A 19,160-nucleotide genomic window follows, 5' to 3' on the forward strand; every position below is an offset into this window, starting at 1 on the left:
ACTAACTTTAAAAGGTTATTAATAAGGATTTAATGAAAACATAGACCAAAAGCATCTAGAATAGTTCCTGGCATATAGCAGGTGTTCAATAAATACTAGCTTGCTTGCTTCCTATTTGTCAAATACTATGAAGATTTTGACATTAGCATAGAAGAAAGGCTTATTTTCCTCTCTGCTGTTTCTATAGCAAGAAGGTTATTATATACTAGTTATGAATTGCTAGATTAGGAGTTTTTGTTTTTAAGGACAAAATCATGCATTCAGGGAGGTATGCCTGGAGGCCCAGCTTTAAATCTGCTCATTCTGCCCTTCAAATGATTTCAAAAACTTCAGATTTCTTATATTGTATCTCTTTCTGATTCAAAGAGGTAGAGATTTTTTATTTTTCTTACCTGTAACTAAACCCTGTCTGACACATAGATAGATTAGCATACCATCTAATGCTTAAAATTGAATCCCATCAATCAAGGAATCTTTCCTGCCTACTCTGCTCTTAACAATATCTGTTTTAATACAGATGCTAATAAAGCATTAATATTTTGAAATTTATGGAAAAGTATTCATTCACACATAATGGTGGTCTAATGAATCAAAAAACTGAAAATAATGCCTTAAATTATTTTCTTGATGGGATAGGATGATATATAACAGTAATTCATAGCAGACAATTTGCCTGCATTTTGATCCTCATGTAGTTGTTGTTTGGGGATAATAGCCTACAATTTATCAAGAAAACTAGAGTAGATATTTGAAAGAATCAACCAGAATTGGTTGGCATTCTGGCTTAATAATAACATAAGATTTCCTTAAAGATGGGTAGACTGTACTTTGAGCTTATACTTAAGAAATGCATGTAAATTGTGGTAAATAAAAAGTTAGGGCTGTTAATTATAGGACAGACTCTGAATAACTCCTTCAAGCCATTTTCTACTGGAAACAAACCTTTTAAATTTTATGTGATTACTTAGATAACTCTCGAGAAATGCAGGCAATTTGATTTCTTAAACTCCCTTGCACACTCTGTCTACTCTCCCAAACACTTTTTTTTTTTAAACTAGGCTCCACACCCAGCACGGAGCCCAATGTAGGACTTGAACTCACAATCCTGAGATCAAGACCTGGGATCAAAAGTCAGATGCTTAACCGACTGAGCCATTCATGTACCATTTCCTACGCACTTCTACTCAAATCTTCATCTAGGCCAACCTAGCAAATTCCATGCCAAGGAGCAAGTACTCAAATTCACTTAGACTTTTGATTTTTTTAAATGTTTATTTTTGAGAGAGACATTAGTGCAAGTCGGGGAGGGATTAGGGTGGAGTCAGAGGATCTGAAGCAGGCTCTGTGATCACAACAGAGAGGCCAATGTGGGGCTTGAACTCACAAGCTATGAGATCATGACCTGAGCTGAAGTCAGATGCTTAACCAACTGAGCTATCCAGGCACCCACACCTCTGATTTTTTTTTTTAATTTTTTAATGCTTATTTTATTTTTGAGACAGAGCATGATAGGGGAGGGGCCAAAAGAGAGCGAGACATAGAATCTGAAGCAGTCTCCAGGCTCTGGGCTGTCAGCACAGAGCCTAAACCGGGGCTTAAACTCACGAACTCTGAGATCATGACCTGAGCCGAAGTTGGCACTTAACCGACTGAGCTACCCAGGCTTCCCCAGACCTCTGATTTTTAAAGGGCTCTTTCTGAAAAGGCTCAGAACCACATTAAAGTCAGAAGCTGCCATAGTATGACTCCACCTCCTCCCACATTCATGCTGGGCAGAACTTGTCAACACATCCCAAGTGTTCTGGATTGTGCACAGCCTAAGCTGGCTCCTTTAATCTGCTGTGTCCACTCCTTCAACAGATTCAGGTCCATCTAAAGGGAGCATTTCAAAGTCAAGATCTCGTTGGTGGCCTGGGAGTCCCATAAAGGCAACAGAGTTCTCATTCATATTTATGTTCCTAGTACACATAATGCATTTAACGCTGATGGGGGTGGGGAAGGTCAGTCATGAACTGCATTCTATGACTGCTCCTAGAACTCTGTCCCATCTTGCTATCAGCTCCCACAGTCTCCCAGGTCTGGTATTCATTCTATTTCTGTCCTGATTTCCCCTTTGGGATGGTCCTCACACTGTTATCTTTGTCACTCAGCTGCAGTTCTGACTCTGCTGAGACACTGGCTCTACATCTCTGAGGAATCCCTCCTGGTCTGGGCTGCCGGTGAGTCTATGTTGGCCCCATGCTGGCCCAGAACAGTCAGAACAACCCAGCAAGGATTCATCTGGAGGATGGGACAACATCTCTGCAAAGCTCTTGGATTGAGAGAACTTTCATTTATGCTATATCATTGAAGAGTTTTCAGTTTAAAAATAGGAATGCCCTTGAACCTCATTTTTCATATCTCCTTGTCATTTGAAGCTGATCCTAAACCATCCTGCAAGGAAGAAATAAGGAAATGGCAACAAAATCACACTGAATGATGGAGTAAGGGTATTCATGGAAAGGCTGTCATTGAGTATTTGGAATATAAAAGACCAAAAAGCTATTGGTGTTACTATTTTTTCCACTGTCAAATGTTTTGGTGGCTAGGATAAGCTATACTTTGAATCCTCTTAAGAGCAACAAGTGTTAATATATTAAACATAACTTTATGAAATAAGGGTAGTATCGTTCTTTATTTCAAAACACTTCAAAGTTATCATCTAAATATTTACCAGAAGTATTATAACATTTTATTAAGCTTTGTGTTAAATATGCTTAATCATTTAGTACATTTCATTTATACTAGCCAGAAGTAATTATGTTCCACATTTTAGATTTTTTGGAGTAAAAAGATACAACAACCTTTTTAATGTTTCAAAGTTTTTATTTAAATTTTAGTTACTTAACATATAGCATATTAGTTTTAGGAGTAGAATTTAGTAATCCGTCACTTACATACAACACCCAGTGCTCATCGCAACTAGTGTCCTCCTTAATACCCATCACCCATTTAGTCCATCTCCCACCATGTTCCCCTCCAGCAATTCTCAGGTATAATTTTAGAATGGACTTTAAATTGGCTATAAACTTGAGTATTTCACATATGATTTGTAGATATGACTGTATGGTGGAAACTCTTAGGTATTTATGCTAAAAATGTTACTTGGGGGTTGCTGGGGATGAATTCTGATGTTTATGTTCACATTATTTACCAGTGAGAAACATCTTGGATCAAAAATTAGTAGGATATGAAAGTCTTTCATTCTATGCATAAGAATCTTGCTCTTGCGGGAAAATAATTGACTTTGAGAGTCTGAAGGATGGTAAGTTTGTTGCATTCTGGAATCTAGTATTGGTGCTCTGACCCTGACAGCCCAGCCCTTAGATAGGGCTCAGTTGTGTACTACCGTAGCAATAGCTAGCTTTTGTTTCTATAGCCATTGACTGTACCCAACCCTGATAACCATCTTACAAATGCATCCTCTTGCTTAGAAAAATCAAAGGAAGGGGGATCTGGGTGGCTCAGTTAATCATCCAACTCTTGATTTTAGTTCAGGTCACAATTTTGCGGTTTGTGAGATCACGCCAACATCCGGCTCTGCACTGACAGCCCAGAGCCTGCTAGGGATTCTCTCTCCTACCTCTCTGCCCTGACCCTAAAAATAAATAAATAAACATTAAAAGAAAGAAAGAGAAATCAAGTGATGAATGTGGAAGAATAAATCCAAATCCCCTGTCACTACTATACTTTGCTGATGACAGGTCAATGAGGTGACAACTTCTGTGAGGGTCATTCCCTGCAGTGCTAATAAATGCACAACAGCACCAGAACTCCATGACAGCTCACCCATTCCAGGCTAGAAGAGATTTGGGGCACACAGTCTCAATGATCAGCTCTTCAACATGTTGACTAACATAAGTTCAACAAAGGTATACTTAAGCAAGAAAGAATCCTTATTCTGGGCTGAAACCAGGAGTATAGCAGGCTTGGCCGGGGATGAAGCCTGTCTAGTTGAACTAGGAAAGGCAATGGATACTGGATTCCAGAGGGGGCCTGGCTAGGAGGAGCAAGGGGGCTGGAAGGAGTTGAGCTAAGGTCGGGGATAGGAGATCATAGGAGAGAGACCTGAGGATTCTGCTGAGCTATGTCAGTCTATATAGGACTAAACTGTCTGTATCCTAGAAAGTTTTCTCCTGGAGAGGAGAAAATTACAGCTGAGGCTTGGAGATGAGGTGAGGTAAAGAGACAGATGTGATGGGATGGATGTGGAGTCGAGGGAGAAGTAGAAAGAAGAAATGGGAGAGATTCACCAAACAGGAGGCTTAGCCCAAGTTTGAGCTGGAGACTCAGTGGACAGTTCTAGGGCAGAAAGTTAGTGGAGGGATACTCAGGGATAATCAGCTGTGCAAAAGCTACTAGGAATCAACAGCTAGCTCTGGGAGGAACAACTGAGAAAAAGAAAAGAACTAAATAAGAACAGAAAGTGGAGGGGAAAGGAGGTGGAAAAAAAGAAGCAGGGAAGAGAGTGATCAGTCTGGTTAGAGCTAGCCTAAACAGTCTCTTCTGTCATCAGCTTAGAAGCAACTGCACCTGTTGCTGTGTAGGCAAAATCAAGGTGAGGAGCCTGGTTCCTTCATACTCAATTGTAGTTGATGGCTTTAGTAGACTGTAATGAACTATGCACACTAGGAATGGAAAAAGTTAACTGAGGTTGAAAGAAAGCCTTATTTGACAGTTTTCAAACAAGCAGGTTGATTTGGCTTGTGTGAAGGCAATAATGCCTGATTTGGAGCAGAGCAATTTATGTTGTACTGTTTTAAAATCCAGTCTGGCACACTGTGATGAATATGTCAGCTGGCAGCTAAGAACTGGCTGGAATGTAAGAGTCTTTCACCATTTATAATCGACACTTCCCTTTCCAGGAAAGAGCTTTTCTAATCTCTGAAGCAGTGGACCTATCAATTTGCATAAACTATGACATTCTCAGTGAACATATATTTATCATCTACCACTTACTTTCCTAGTCTTTAAAAAAAAAAAAAAGCATCAGTCTGCAGTGAATCAGCACCTCTAAAATCACTTGTGCTGAATCTGTTAAGAGTGGCAGGAAGCCATCCTTATAAGGGAGAGGGGCAGGAATAAAAAGATCCTTTTCTAGTTCCATGATCTTTTTTGTATGCGCCCAAGTGGTTAAACCACCAATTATATTAGATGCTAATTAAATGTAAAACAGATTATAGGGTTGTTCTGATAGACTTGTTAAGTATGATTGCTTGCTTATCCCTTACCTAATTCTCATGAGAAAGGATCAAACAGCCCAAGTGAGTTCAAAAGAAACCTACCACCCCGAGCCCCTACCCATAGGACTTACACCAGTCCATGAACAAAAACAAAACAAAACAAAACAAAAAAAAGAACACTAAGGACCAAGAGAGTCTACTCTCAAATCCCTCAAATGCTACATACACTACTTGTTCACATTTGCCCTGCTCTTGCTGCTGTTTATCCATGAGAAAGCCAAGCCTGAAATCCCTCTTGAGGCTAAGACTTACGGAAATGCCAAATGAACCAAATCAAAATTTTACAAATTTGGTTTCATTTAATCATACTTGATTCTGCACACTATAGATATCACTCAATGAAATTACAACCCAATGATATATATACCATATACTATAATTCATTAAACTCAAACAAGAAAAAAACAATTAAGAAATGGTGACCAGGGGTACCTGTCTGGCTCAGTCAGAAGAGCATGTGATTCTTGATCTCAGGGTTATGTGTTTGAGCCCCACATTGGGTATACAGATTACTTTAAAAAAAAAAAAAAAGAAGAATGAAAAAGAAAAAGAAAGGGTGAGCAAATTTTATCTTGCCCTGAACCAAACCATAAATCATATTTTGAGTGAACCCTGACAACACCTGGTTAGTTAAGTTGCATACCTAGATTTATTAAAATCATTCCCTTAACTCTCTCTTAGAGAACACACACATACACATATACAATACTACTCCAAATTTGAAAAGAGACTTTGCCAAGTCTCATCATTAGTAGAGACACTGTATATGAAGGACAAGCATAGTATAATCTATCTCATTAAGAGTTATTTTTACCAGCAACATGTATCAAAATTTTAAAATGTGTGAACTCTGTGACCCAGCAATGTCATTTGCAAGAATATATCCTAAGGGGATAACTAGTAAAATATATAAAGATGGCATGCAAGGATATTTATCATGGCTTTCTTTACACAATAAAAAAGTTGAAAACAGCTTCATTAACCTTTAATGAGGGACCGGCTAAATGAAAACATCAATGCAATATTATGCAGTCATCCAAAAAGAGAATATATGTATACATGATGACATAAAAAAACCTTCATGACACATGGCTAGGTAAAAAGAAAAAGGTATAAAAAAGTATTCATAGTATGATTTTTTTAATATAAAACAATTTATACTTTGGATGGTAGAATTTTAATTTTTTGGTACTTTCTTCTTATTACTTTTTTAATTGAATTCTCTATCTAAGTATGTTTACTTCAAAACCAGGGTGTAGGGGGATCAAGCTGTTCTCATAAGAGGAAAAAAAAAATCATTATTCTGTATTTCAGTCAGACCAGAATAGTCACCCAGAGAGCCAACTGTAGCTCTTGTATGTCTGTCTGTACCTTCTGTTGGAAGCAAAACTGTGGATAAACAATATCACAGAATTTGAATGGATGGTGTCTAGAATGCAAATCAAAACAGAGGTGAAATACTTCATAAACTAAGAAGGATTCTTTTATCACACACAGTGTTTGAAAGTAATTCATTGTGCATGTGTGTATGTTTATTACCATATTTTCATGGCTAACAGAAGATAATGATGATTCCAAATGGCAGCAAATAATATAACTACCATTGGTTTTCCTTACATAAGTTACCACTCCATAAATCACTGTGTTAATGTGGGAAAATCTGACCTGAACAGATGGACCTCATGCTGTTTTCTAAAACACAAACAGATTTCTGATCTTCTGGACCAGGAAATGAAGTCAGCACTAAAACAACAGACACCATTATCCATCTCCTAAATTCAATTTCAATTTCCATTTAAGAAGCTCCTAATAAAAGCCATATTTTCCTCTTTAGAAAATGATGTTTCTGTCTTAATGGGATGTGTTCTTGACGTATTGACAAAACATAGTGAGAGATTAGTGTCACTGGTGATGGTGGTTGACTGAACCCTGAACCACACCAATTTTGAAGAATTCCTTCATTGTGGTTCTTGGCAGGTGGTAGCATTTGGCTGTCTCCACCCTTCATTTTCCAAGTTTCTCACAGAAGGGATCTCCCTGAGTACTGCCACTCTGCCTGGTTAAATCTTCATTTCCTTAGTCCAAGGGCCCCTCTTCCTTACAGCATCTTCACAGGAGTATTTTCACAAATAGATGCCCTTGGAGACCCAATAATAGGCTCTTTGTCAAGAAATTAGCAGCTTGTCAGGGATTGTTCCCCCGCCTCCCCTGCTCTACCACTTTCTAGCTTTGTGACTTAAGGCTGTGAGGAGGCTGGTGGGGCCAGCAGGAAAGGGTCTGAGAAGTCAGGGCCAAGGAGGTGGCACATTGAGGCCAGGATACTGGTTATAAAACAGGAGAATGAACTAATAATTCAATATTGAGGATAATGGGGACCAAGTTTCTCATAATCAGAAAGGAAATTACAAATAGAAAAAGAATGAAGACTGGAATGAACCCTGTGGTATTTAGTGGAGTTGGAGACATTAGAGTAAGCTCAAAAGTTTTTAATATAAATAGGTGAAGAGATACAGAAATAGATATAGATGCATGTGTATATGTATTTATAAGTTTCCTGGCTCTGAAAGCAATGACACCCCAGTGTTAATAACCATACCTAGCACCCACATCTTGCATTGTCTACTAAAAGGAACCATGGTTTCTTGGAGAAACAGCTTTTGAAATGACTGCAATAGTTGGTAGGAAAAGTACAAGATAAGTGTGAAACACCTTACACCAGAAAGTACTCCAAGATTAAAAAAGAGATGTCAAAAGAACCCAAGAACCAGCTTGACTAGGATTTGAATGGCCAAATCTCTGACAATTTTAGCATTGAAATCAATAATGACAGGGGCACCTGGGTGGCTCAGTCGGTTAAGCATCCAGCTTTGGCTCAGGTCATGATCTCACAGTTCATGGGTTCGAGCCCTGCATTAGGCTCTGTGCTAACAGCTAGCTCAGAGCCTGGAGTCTGTTTCAGATTCTCTATCTCCCTCTCTCTCTCTCTGACCCTCCCCTGTTCATGCTATCTCTCTCTGTCTCTCAAAAATAAATAAAAAACAAAAACAAAAAAAACAAAAAAATTGAAATTAATAATGACAGTCGGTTATAATCCACTGAATAAAAGAGAAATCTATAGGTCCATGCTGATATAAATATACGAATTAATAAATAAAGAAAACTCTTCCTTATAATAAAATACCAACTAATGAATGTAAAATAAATGCTGGAGGGGCATCTGGAAGGCTCAATCAATTAAACAACTAACTCTTGATCTCAGCTCAGGTCTTGACCTCAGGGTTGTGAATTCAAGCCCTGTGTTTTGCTTCACACTGGGCATGAAGCCTACTTTAAATAAATAAATAAATAAATAAACAAACAAACAAATAAATAAATAAATAAAAATTGGAAGTATGGTTTCTACTGAATGCATACGGCTTTTGCACCATCATACAGTTGAAAAATCGTAAGTCAAATCATTGTTAAGTCAGGGACCACCTGTATATATTCTCTACTGCATACCCAATGGACAGCATTGATTCTGTCTGAACACCTACAATGACAGGAAGCTAACTCCTTCCCAAGGCAGCCACCTGGGAGTCATCCTGATTATTAGAAAATTATGTTTTTAACACTGTGTCAGAATCTTTCTCCACCTAATTTGCAGAGGCTGTTACTACGTATTTCCTCAGAGGCCACTAATCAATTCCCTCTTCCACATGACATTTCAATATCAGGAACTATTTATACCTTCCACCTTCCTTATTGCAAGTCCCCCATTATGAGTTTTCTCTTCTCCAAACTGAAAACCTCCTCTTTTTTTCCAATTATTTCTTGTGTAACCATGGTTTTCAGTCTTCTCACCATCTTAACCACACTTCTCTGAACATACACCAGATTTTTATAATCTCTCCCATTCAGGAGATTCTGTTTCTGTGGGGGCAGCCTGAGATCACACCAGATATTCTGGCAGGCTCATGCATTCACGTTTATTCCCTCATTCAGTCAATATTTACTGAGTGCCTATGACGTGGAAGGCACTAGTCTAAGACATTATGAGAGAGAAGATTAGGAAAACATAAGCTTTCTCTTAAAAATATACATGTTCATTTGGGGAAACAATATATGGTTTACAAGTGCCACAAAACAGACACAGTAACTTCTATATATAGTAAAAGGAAGGAAATTATACAATTAAATATGTATTTGCTTTAACATCAGAGTACTAAAGGACAAAGCTAAAGTCGTGACAATGCCAGACTAGGCCTATTTTATTTTTGGACAGTATGAGAATTAATAAAAAGCAGAAGGTTGGGATTTAAGCTACATTAAAAGAGAAAATTCCAAATTAAGAGAATTATCGTACATATTCAGAAGACACAAAGAGTTTGTATAGTTCATTTGCCCTTGAAAGCTCTGACAAGAGAATCAATAATCATTTGTCCAGAGTGATTTACATGTAGCTCTAGCAAGGTAAAATAAACAAACAAACAAACTAGACTACTATACGCTAGGCTTATTTTAAGTGCTTTACATGTAATGTTTTACTTAATCCCACAAAAACCCTGACATGGTAGGCACTAATATTATTTGCTCTTAAAAAAAAAATTAAGTGAAGCTCAGCCAGGTATGGTGACTTGCCCAAGCTTACAAAGGTGCTAAACATAATACTCTGGTTTTTCTTCAGATCATATAAATTTTCACCTTTTACAAAGGTGCTAAATAAACATGGCAGCCAGGCCTCAAATCCAAATCCTCAGCTTCCAGCCCAACTTGAGGCCATCAACCCCACAAAGCAATCTCTGGCAAATCTCGAAACACACCCTCATAATGCTCCTGGTGACTTAACTGGAGAAGCCTCTCACAAACCAACCTGTTTCTCCCTGGGTTTAAAAACGCTTTCTACTGGGGGCACCTGGGTGGCTCAGTTGGTGAGTGTCCAACTCTTGATTTGGGCTCAGGTCATGGTCCCATGGAATCATGGGTCATGAGATTGAGTCCTGCATCAGACTCCATGCTCAGCATGGAGCCTGCTTGGGATTCTCCCTCTCTCACTCTCTCTTCCCTCTACCCTTCTCCCTCACTATCATTCTCTCTCTCTCTTTCAAAAGAAAAAGAAAGAAAAAGAAAAGAACACTTTCTATAGGACTCTGTTATAGTCCTTGACGTATGGTATCACTGAGAGGTGCATATGTTAACTCATGAGTTTTATAATCACTAATAAAGTATTACTGCTCCAAGAACAGTGATATGTCTTTATCTTTTTCATGGTATCCCCTAAATCCTAGGGTAATACCAGACTCAACAAATGCTTGTAGTCCTCTGGCATAGCTGGTCTGCTTTGGAGAAAGTCACCCTCTTACCAGAGACCTCTAATTCTGTGTCGGATTAGTTGTGGTGCTGAGCTTGGCTATCGTACTTCTGCAACCTAACTCTATCTTCTATCTCCTATCCCTAATTTAAGGGAACCCAAGAAGTAATTGAATATCTGGCTTTGGTTCACCACCACCCTCAGAAGCCTTACTAACCATTGTGATTCTCACCCCCATTTACAACAATGGCTCAGCCAAAGTTACACAGAGACCAGGGCAAAATAAATGGGAAATTGCCTAATATTTCTACTTTCCTTCATCAAGTTCTTAAAGTCAAGACTACTTTGGGGTCTAAATAAAGTAAGGAGATAGGAACCAAGATTTTGATACAGTCAGGGAATGATTAAATAAACTTTAGTAAAGATGACAGGCATATAAATTAAGTTCCTATATAATTTTAACTATGAAATAGTGTTAAGTACCCAGTGATCATATACAATTCTATTACAGCAACAACTATAAGAGAAACCAGAATTAATAAACAATTTAACCTGTATAATGTTATGTAAGCCAAAAATTTTAAATTATATATGTATATTAAAATTTATAGGGTAAAATAAAATTTTGGTCCTCAGAAGAAAAAATACTCTGTGACCTTAACTCATCTCTGACATTTTCTACCAAATAGAAGGCTATCTCTTGCATCTAGACTAGAAGGTAGATAGATGAAAAGTGAGAAAGGGGAGATACTGGATTATCATTTTCCTTTCCATAACCAAGCCAGGAGCCAGCAGACAATGACTGTTGATGGTAACACTTTGGTTACTTGGAGAATCATTACTAAGGGCAGGATGGCCAAAACAAACAAACAAACAAACAAAAAAAAACATGCAGTACTTCGTCTGATTTTATAATCAAAATAATGCAGGAGAAACATGAAATAAGAAGGAAGATATAGTAGTGGCCCAGAGCATCCTGGAACTATGATTTATCAGAGTTTTTAAGAAATACCATCTATAGTGGAAAGTGGCCTCACCAAAGAAGATGAAAAAAGACTCTCATCACCAATGAAGTGTTTAAAAGTGTTCAGGGGCATGGTGTGGCTCAGTCAGTTAAGCATCCAACTCTTGATTTCGTTTGGCTCAGGTCATGATCTCACAGTTTCATGTGTTTGAGCCCTGCCTGGGGCTCTGGCACTGGAAGCCCGGAGCTCGGTTGGGATTCTTCCTTCTCTATCTGCTATCTGCCCCTCCCCAACTCGGGCTCTCTCTGCCTCTCTCAAAATAAATAAATAAATATGAAAAGGGGCATGTGGGTGGCTCAGTCAGTTAAGTGTCTAACTTCAACTCAGGTCCTGAGCTCACAGTCAGTGAATTTGAGCCCCACATTGGGCTCTGTGCTGACAGCTCAGAGACAGGAGCCTGCTTTGGATTCTGTGTCTCCCTCTCTCTCCGGCCCTCTCCCACTCACACTCTTTCTCTCAAAAAAATAAAAACATTAAAAATTTTTAATAAAGAAATGTATTATGAAAATATTTTTTTAATTTTTTAATGGTTTTCATTTATTTTGGAGAGACAGAGACAGTGCAAGCAGGGGAGGGTCAGAGAGAGAAAGTGACACAGAATCTGAAGCAGGCTCCAGGCTCTGAGCTAGCTGTCAGCACAGAGCCTGACGTGGGGCTCGAACTCACGAACCATGAGTTCATGACCTGAGCGGAAGCCAAACGCTCAACCGACTGAGCCACCTAGGCGCCCCTACAAAAAAATTTAAAAAGTGCTCAGAATAAAAGACTTGATTAGAGTATGATTAATAAAAGACATCATCTTTTCCTCACCAACAAATTCCAATGCCAAAGTGGAAAATTATATTTCTACTCAGGTCACCAGGAGGTAAAGGCTCTTCAAGCATCTAATAATTGGAGGTGGGAGGTTTGTCTAATCCTCATGATAACCACAAACTGTCAGATTGCTAGATAGGTCAACAACTGCTGAGATTAGCAAGACTGAAGCATGGATAGCAAAGCTGTCCAAGAAGTTAAAAGGCATTGGAGAATTCAGCTATCTACCTGAATTAAAATATTGTGAAAATTAACTTTACAAGAGCTCCAATCAAACTTAAATTTAATAATTGAATTATTTACATCTTTATATTTTCTCATTAATTTTATCTTTGAAAAGACTCTAACTTATGTAAAAATATGGAAAAAAGGTATGACCAATCAATCTCCCTGCCAATCTCCCAAATGCTATTTTCTCTCGTGTCTGAATTCACTAACTCCTGTTTACAATAGGTAAAGCAAAAACGTTAGCCATATTAGCTCAATGAAACCAGTGTGTGATCATTGCCCCTCTTCAGGTCGTTTGGCCCCTCTACTTGGAATTACCCACCTCCTGGCTGGAGCCGATTGATAGTTCTACCAACACAAATAGACAAAACTTAATAGATCCTATTTAGAAACAGAATTGGTGACTATCCAAATATAATATGGTTCTATGCTCTATTCCTCTGAAAAGTTAATTGTGCTCTTTTGCTCACTAGAGAATATTTTTATAATCCTAGGTTGGGGAACTGGGGTAGTGTTCTAAGTGTAACACCAAGGTGAAAAATCACAAAGAAAAAATGGACTGATTTGACTCCATGAAAATTTAAATCTTCTGTGCAAAAAAAGAAACCATAAAAAATTTAAATGACTAATTAAAAACAACAATAGCAACAAATGGTCAATATCTTTCATACAAAATACGCTCTTAAGAACTCAAAAAAAAATTGCACAAAGGCGATGAATAGGTAATTCACACAAAAAAGAAATACACCTAACCAACAGACATATGGAAAGATGCACAATTTCTATAAAAGTCAGAAAAACAAGAATTTAAAAAAGAGTGAGATATCTGTCTTGCCTCTTAGGTGAGGAAAATGGGAAAAGCTGATTATCTCTGGCATGAATGAAGAATCTAGAACATCATGCACTATTTTTTGCATGGCAAACTGTGGCAAGAATTTTGGAGAACAGACAATATGCACCAAAATGCAAAGTATTAACTCTCCCTATCCTATAAATTTCATTTAAGAATTTATTCTAAGGAAGCAATATCATTATACAGAGGTATAATAAAAGAATATTCAATATGGCATTGTTTATGCTATGCAAAGGTTATAAATAATCTGAACTTAAATGGGATGTTGGTTAATTCAATACTTACATGTATCAGATAGGAACATATCTATATCTTATGAGGAAAAAATAACAGAAAAATAGGTGCAATATGATTCTGTTTATGATACACCAAATTTAAGATGCACATTTTTTTCACATTCCTAAAATTAATGCATCTTACAAATGACAACATCATCCGGCACCTGGGTGGCTCAGTCAGTTAAGCGTCTGACTTTGTCTCAGGTCATGATCTCAGGGTTCACAAGTTCAAGCCCTGCATCAGGCTCTGTACTGACAGCACAGAGCCTGGAGCCTGCTTCAGATTCTGTGTCTCCCTCTCTCTCTGTCCCTCCCCCACTCATGTTCTGTCTCTTTCTCTCTCTTAAAAATAAATTAACGTTAAAAATTTTTTGATTAAAAAAAACAATTGACAACATCCTACATTCAATTAAATGTATCTTTACTTATAAATCTAGTCACCGGGAAGTCTTTATTCCAAACCACTATTCATAGCTACCTATAGAGAATGTCTTACTAGAGAGTTTTATTTTCTATTCTGATGTTGATCTCATTTTTATAATCAGCGATATCTTAGAATTTATTCTATAAAACCTATAAAATTATTCCCATTTCACTGTTCTAAAATGTTTTTAAACCCCAGAAAGAAAATAATACAGAATAGCTAATCAATGCCCCAATAACCAATCTTCTGTTTTTTTGGAAAAAGTTATTTTGATCCATAACAGATACAAAAAATAGTATTTGGGTGGGCTTTTTTTTTCCTTTTTAAGGTATTTAACCAACCTTATGTGTGCACATTCTTACAAATTTCAATGACATGAATTCCAGATTTGGATAAAAAGTGGACTTTGTCATATTTTCTTTCTTATACAAAAACAAAATACTCTATAAAAAGAATAGCTCCTTTTTAGAAAGATTGCATACTAAAGTTTAAAAATACTACAGGGGCACCTGGGGGGTTCAGTCAGTTAAGCATCTGACTTTGGGTCAGGTCATGATCTCATGGTTTGTGAGTTCCAGCCCCATGTTGGGCTCTATGCTGATAGCTCAGAGCCTGCAGCCTGCTTCAGATTCTGTCTCTCTGCCCCTCCCCCACTAATGCCCTATCTCTGCCTGTCTCTCAAAAATAATAAACATTTAAAAATGGGGTTTTTTTCACTTTCTTTTTTAAAATTTATAATAGTTTATTGTCAAATTGGTTTCCATGTAACACCTTCTCGCCTCTATGACCATCACCCCTTCCCCCCGCTTCAGCCCTTGGGTCCATTTTCAGTATTCAATAGTCTCTCATGATTTGTGTCCCTCTCTCTCCCCAACTCTCTTTCCCCCTTCCCCTCCTTATGGTCCTGTGTTAGGTTTCTCCTGTTCTCCTGTTAGACCTATGAGTGCAAACATATGGTATCTGTCCTTCTCCACCTGACTTATTTCGCTTAGTGTGACACCCTCGAGGTCCATCCACGTTGCTACAAATGGCTATGAGCGGTGAGTTCATGACCTGAGCCGAAGTCAGACACTTAAGCAACTAAGCCACCCAGGCGCCCCTAAAGCATGTTTTTAAATACTACAGGGGTAGCTGTGGTGGCTCAGTTCAGCTGAGTGTCTGACTCTTGATTTCAGCTCAGGTCATGATGCCAGGGTTGTGGGATTTTCTCTCATAGGGCCCGTGAGTGGCTCAGCTTGGTAAGTGACTCTTGATTTCAGCTCAGGTTATGATTTCATGTTCCGTTACCATGAGCACCAAATCAGACTCTGGGTTCACAGCCTGCTTGAGATTCTCTCTCTCCCTCTTTCTGCAACTCCCCCCTCTCAAAATAAACAAATAAACTTAAAGGAAAATTCTCTCTCTCTCTCTCTCTCTCTCTCTCTCTCTCTCCCCTCCCCTCAGCCCTTCTCCCAAGCTTGCTCTCATTTTCTCTCTCTCTCTCTCTCAAATAATAATAATAATACAGACTAAAAAGCATTTTAAGGAAAAACACTTTCATTCAGTATTTAGAAATTAAATACATCATGTTAAAGGGTTCAAACTGAGTAACATGTTACTACTCATAGAAAACACATGTATATGTGAGTTAAAAATAAAACACTACTTCTTACAAAGCAATCTCCAATAGAATTTTACATTTAGCAATAAATTTACTAAAAAGGAAGTGTAACCTAGAGTCTAAAATATAATCTTTTATAAAACCATAAAATATGGCAGATTATCTTTTAATATATAAAAGTGGAATACTGATATAAATGCTAGAAATTAAAATGTACAGTATATACTGTACGTATATATATATTTACATAGTAATTCATTTACATTATATATATATACTTGACTATGTAAAAATTGAAATTTTCTATGACAGCATAAAATATCATTAAAAAGGTTTAAAAATAAAAAATCCAGAAAAACTGCAACATATGTAACAAAGTCCTCATTATACAAAGAGCACTTACAAACAAGAAGAAATATAAGCACACCAATAGAAAAATAAGGCTGGAAACTCACAAAAGTAAAAATAAGCATGATCTATACATATATATGGAAAACATGTTCCTTTTTGCCTATCCAATTGGAAAATACTTCTAAGAGGTTGATAAAAACAATAACCTAATGTTGGTAATAGTGTGAGGATACTAACATTCTAATTCAGTGTTTATAGTAATATATACTGGTACACATTTTCTGTACCACAATCTGGAAATAGTGTTCTTCCAAGAAGTATTTCGGTAATACTTATATATGTAGCACTGTTGTAGGTGCTGATAACATGGTAAAGAATAAAACAGACGAGAGAGGAGAGAGGAAATAACAAATAAATGAACAAGTCAATGTGTTTAAAAGGTACCTACCCATTGAACTGACAATTTCACTTCTAGGAATTTGTTCTAAGAGTAGAACGAAACAAGTGCACAAATGTTTGACCAAATATGTTATCTGCAGAGGTGCCTGGGTGGTTCAGTCAGTTAAGCATCTGACTCTTCATTTTGGCTCGGGTCATGATCTCACAGCCAAGCCCGGTGGGTGTGAGGCTCTGTGCTGGGCGTGCAGTCTGCTTAAGATTCTTTCTCTCCTTAAGATTCTTTATCTCCCTCTCCCTCTACTCCTCCCCGCTTGTGCTTTTTTTCTCTCTCTCTAAATAAATAAATAAATAAGTAAAAACAAATATGTTATTTGCTGAGCTGTCCACAATAGCAGAAAACTGGAAATACATAAATATTCATAACTATGGCATTGTTTAAATCAATAAATTATGTTCTATCCACATAGTGCAATATCACTGCAACCCTTAAGAATGATGACCTAGTTTTATGTGAAAGACATAGGTGATAAATTATATGAGGCAAATGCAACCAACAGAAGATCGATCCATTTAAAATGCATGTATATTTACTTAAAAGAAAATCTGTTTACAATAGTTTTCTCTGGTTTTATGCATTCCACATATGTAATCATTACGGAGTCCACAAATCACATACCAGCAGTATATTTGAAATTGCCAGCATTATGATACATCTTAGCCATGTTTTCTTCGGATTATAGCTTTTCATAAGATTGTTATCTAGATATCATTCTCTATTAAGTCTTTCATTAATTCTCTTTTAAGTTTCCTTTAAGAACATTTTTTGTATTAGTATCAAGTTTACATCTTTTTAGACTATCTTAGTTTCAAGTTAAAATATGTATAAACGCTTAAATTAGCATAATGCCAAACACTTTAGTCCTCAGGCTCTGTACTTTGGAACAGATGATTATGAAAATTAATGGTTCTGCAGAGTTCAGAAACACCAGAGGTGTCAAAAAATAAATATGGATTACAAAAAAAGCTCTGGGAGAAAAGTGTAACTTGTAGCATGTGATGGCATTGAAAACAGATAAGTGTATTTACATATGCATTATATTTGCGTGCATATACACATATGTGAATCCTACAGAGGCATATGTGAAAGTTCATGTTTAAGGTCACCATGAGTACTTGCATGTAGGTAATCAAACCTGTTACACAAACGCTTTATCTGCCTCCCCATATGGGAGCTACATTTGCCTTCACCTTATCATCAGGAAACCAGCATTTAACCCATCTACAATGGGTTTCAGTGTCGGCCAGGCTCCACCTTGGCACCTGCTTTTGGGCTATTTTTGGCAAAGGTGCAGAGTAGAAGGGTACAGCAGGACCTAGCCTGAGAAGTGATCCAACGAAGGCACTTGAGGCACTTACTTCAGCACCAAGGACACGGGCAACGCCAGCTCAAGTCCTTTAAGACGGAATTGCCAGCGGAAACCTCCTCTCTCCAGGCGCCCCCAGCCCTCCCGCCCAGTGCGTCACTACCCTCGGACCCTCAATCGTCATCCGGAGGCAGTCTTTCCGTCTCGCTCTTCACCAAACCCAGCGAAAGCCTGAATGGAGACGCAGGACCCCAGTCGCCCCAACACAAGTCTCCTTCCAGCTGGACCGCGCAACCCTTCCATCCTCTTCCTCCTCTCAAAAGAGGCCAATTGGGCGCACACAGTGTAGAAATTCTTCAGCGCCCAGAGGCGGGTCAGGGAAGGTTCGTGTTTCCCTCCCGGGGCTGGGGAACTGAGGGGACTTGCCCTGCCCCCCTAGCCAGCCACCTGGCCATAGCCCGCCCTTCCTCCACTACTCCTTGCCTTCGCTTTCGTCGTGGAAAATTTTCAACAAGCCATTCATTCTCCACGAAAATCTCAACCCATATAGCCTGGCGTTCCAGAATCATAGACATAAGAGAAGAAAGAAAACTAATTCTTGGCTATGTCTCTAAAACCATTCAGCATTTTTTAAAGTTTGGATTTGACACTGTTCTCATGACGCCACAGGGACTCACCCTTACTTGGGTGGGCTCCTGGGCCAGAGGAAAGCAACTATCCTGGCCTTTATCATGGAGGCTGCGGAAGGGCCCAATAGGTGCGACGGTGGCAGAACACAGGGACGCAGGGGCCTTAGCTGACGCTGACCCCTGCTGACCCGGTGTCCCGAGACTCCAGGAGAGCAGTGAGGGGACCGCGGCCTTTCTGATGTCCAACAGAGCCCCTACGAAGGTTTGTGAAGGGGGCAGGGTGCCTCGCCCTGGGCCCCGCCCAACCCCAAACGAGGGGCTCTGCCTCTAAAAGTGAGTGTGTGGGATTCGGGGTCAGCTCTCATTCCTTTCGGGTGGGGCGGCCTGGCAAGCAGCGTCAATTGTAAGACTACCGCCGCCGCCTGGCTCCCGGGCCCGGTTACCTTCGTTTCACCGCGAGGAAGGTGGGCGCGGCGCTCCGGCCCGGGATGCCTGCTCCCGCAAACCTACTCCAGCCTCTAGGACTGCGGTGTCCGCCGCGCGCTTCCCCAGGAAAAAACGTGGTCAGGGCCGCCGCGGCCGCCGGGCGGGGCGGGGAGAGGGGCGCCGTGGCGCGGACACTGC

The 19,160-nt window shown here is 39.0% G+C and overlaps 1 protein-coding gene across 1 annotated transcript in view; it reads right to left on the reverse strand.

Annotated features, from left to right (window-relative positions):
* The window catches only part of SLC35G2 (solute carrier family 35 member G2), a 40,424-nt gene extending 21,297 nt beyond the window's left edge, over positions 1 to 19,127 (reverse strand). The window contains exon 1 of the mRNA XM_029940825.1: positions 18,980 to 19,127. The gene's annotated coding sequence lies outside the window, so the exon portion shown is untranslated. The remainder of the gene's footprint in view (positions 1 to 18,979) is intronic.
* Between the last annotated feature and the right edge of the window lie 33 nt (positions 19,128 to 19,160).

This window comes from Suricata suricatta, chromosome 5 (assembly GCF_006229205.1).
Source record: "Suricata suricatta isolate VVHF042 chromosome 5, meerkat_22Aug2017_6uvM2_HiC, whole genome shotgun sequence".
Taxonomy (NCBI): domain Eukaryota; kingdom Metazoa; phylum Chordata; class Mammalia; order Carnivora; family Herpestidae; genus Suricata; species Suricata suricatta.